The sequence below is a fragment of the Tursiops truncatus genome, chromosome 13 (genome assembly GCF_011762595.2).
Source record: "Tursiops truncatus isolate mTurTru1 chromosome 13, mTurTru1.mat.Y, whole genome shotgun sequence".
Taxonomy (NCBI): Eukaryota; Metazoa; Chordata; class Mammalia; order Artiodactyla; family Delphinidae; genus Tursiops; species Tursiops truncatus.
In genome coordinates this window covers 44,432,694-44,435,326 of record NC_047046.1, presented here as the reverse complement: position 1 = coordinate 44,435,326, position 2,633 = coordinate 44,432,694, and the positions used below count along the sequence as shown (strand labels likewise).

Below are 2,633 nucleotides of genomic sequence, written 5' to 3'. Positions count from 1 at the left end.
GCTCATTGGAAATGTTCGATAAAGTGCTAGCCTTTATTTAAGCCTTACTTACATATCTTATTCGATAATCAGACTCTTTTTCCTTGTCTTTTCATAGCTTTATTGAGGTATAATTGACATATAATAAAATGTACATATGTATACACCCATAAAATTATTGCCACAATCAATTTAATTCACCTATCCATTACCCCCAAAAGTTTCCTTTTACCCCTTTATAATATATTCCTCCCAGCCCTTCTTCCCGTGATTCTTCTTTCTGACACTATTGATTAATATGCATTTTCTCAAATTTTGTAACAATAGAATCATATGGTAGATAATCTTTTGTGTTTGGCTTCTTTCACTCAGCATAATTGTTTAGAGACTCATCCATGTTTATGTGTGTATCAATAGTCCCTTCCTGTTTATTACTGTATAATATTTCATTGTGTGGATATACCACAAATATTTACTCACATGTTGATGATCATTTGGGTACTTTCCAGTTTTAGGTTATTTTTAAAAAGCTGTTTTGTGTATAAGTTTTATATGGACATTTACTTTCATGTTTCATGAATAGAGTGAAATAGGTAACAGTAGGTGTATATTTAATATTCTAAGAAACTGCCAAACTATTTTCCAAAATAATTGTAACCTTTTACAGGAGGAAAATGTGAGAGTTCTAATTGTCCTACAACCTTGCAAATACTCAGTATCATCAGTCTGTTTAATTTTAGACATTATAGTAAGTGTATAGTGGTATATCACTGTGATCTTAATTTGCCTGTATCTAGTGATGTACTATTCAGCATCTTTCCATGTGCTCACTTGCCATTTATACGTCTTATTTCATAAAGTATATGCTCAAATCTTCTGCTGTTTATTAATTTTACTTTTTGTTATCTTATTGAGTTTTAAGCGTTCTTTATATATCCTGGATGAAAGTCCTTTGTCAGATATATCATTTGAATATATTTCCTCTGTCTGTAGTTTGTCTTCTTATTCTCTGAAAAGTGTCTTTGGAAGAACAGAAATCCTTAATTATGATAAAGTCCTATTCATCAATTTGTTTTTTTCATTGATTCTGCTTTTGGTGTTATAGCTAAGAAAACTTTGTCTAAACCAGTGGTTCTCAACCGAGGTCAATGTTCTACCCACAGGACATTTTGCAGTGTTTGGAGAAACTTGATTGTCACAATAGGAGGTGGGTAAGGTGAGACACTACTGGCATTTACTGGGTAGAGCCCAAGGATGGTACTAAATATCCTATGATGCACTGGAGAGCTCCCCTCTCCCTCCCCACAAAGAATTATACATTTCAGTAATGAGAAAGTGGAGAAACTCTGGACTAATTCTAAGTCATAAAGATCTTACATTTTCTTCTACAAATTTCATACTTTTAGTTTTTACATTTATATCTGTGATCCATTTTGAGTTATTCTTGTTTATCTTGAGAGGTATGGCTCATATATTTGCACATGAACATACAAGTTTTTGCGACACTACTAATTAAAACGACTATGCTTTCTTCACTGAATTATCTTCGCACATTTGTTGAAAATCAGTTGGCCATATGTGTGATGATCTATTTCTGAACTCTATTCTATTTCTTTGATCTATTTGGCTATCTGGACACAATGTCTTAATTACTGAAGGTTTACAGTAAGTCTTGAAATTAGGAGTTTACATTTCTCTTTTCAAAGTTGTTTAGCTATTTATCCCCAAGTAGTTCATATTTCTTAATGCTAATGTACATGGGTATTATTTATATTATGTATTGTGACAAAATATACATAACATAAAATTTACCATTTTAAGCATTTTTAAGTGTGCAAGTCAGTGTCATTAAAGTACATTCACATTGTGGTGCAACCATCACCACTCCAACTATAGAATGTTTTTTATCTTCCCAAACTGAAAATCTGTATCCATTAAACAATAACTTCTCCCTCCCTCCAGCCCCGAGAAACCACCATTTTACCTTCTGTCTCTATAGATTTGACTCCTCTAGGTACCTCATATAAATGGAATCAGAGTATTTGCCCTTACAAATAAAGATGCTTCAGGAATTCACATGTCATCCTTGTGCAGGGGCCATGCTAATCATCTCTGCATTGTTCCAATTTTATTGTATGTATTGATGAAGTAAGCATTTTTTATTTCAACTTCTGATTTTATTCATTTCTAGTATATAGAAATACAGTTCTTTTCATTTATTGATCTTGTATCCTCTAACCTTGCTAAGCTTAACCAATCACACAGATAAAATTACAATTACAAGAATTTTATTTATTAAAGTGGAGACTGACCTTTAGAAGGCTGAAGAACAGGGCATACTAGTAAATTTGACCCTATGTGAGCCACCGAGTCACACCTAATTTGTAGGAGTCAGGGAAGAGATTCACAGAAACAGCTTGTTGGGTGGAGCTGAGGAAAACATGGAGATTCGTAGATTCCACGTTGCCTCCTAGAGAGAGGAACACTATTTTATCTGTCTTTGCGCTGCCAATGTACACTTAAAGAGATTGTTTCTAAAAAGGAAAAACTCTCTGCTCCAAAACTATTTCTCTCTGCCAAAAGCCAAACATTTTCCAGCAAATGTAATGTTTAACATTAAAAAAGAGATTTTACAATGTATCTAAATACTTATA

General features: G+C 33.0%; 1 non-coding gene across 1 annotated transcript; it reads right to left on the bottom strand.

Moving 5' to 3' along the window:
• Positions 1-2,028: 2,028 nt before the first annotated feature.
• LOC117307766 (U6 spliceosomal RNA) lies at positions 2,029-2,133 on the bottom strand. The gene has a single exon (XR_004521645.1). It is a non-coding gene; the product is annotated as a U6 spliceosomal RNA (small nuclear RNA).
• Positions 2,134-2,633: the final 500 nt, after the last annotated feature.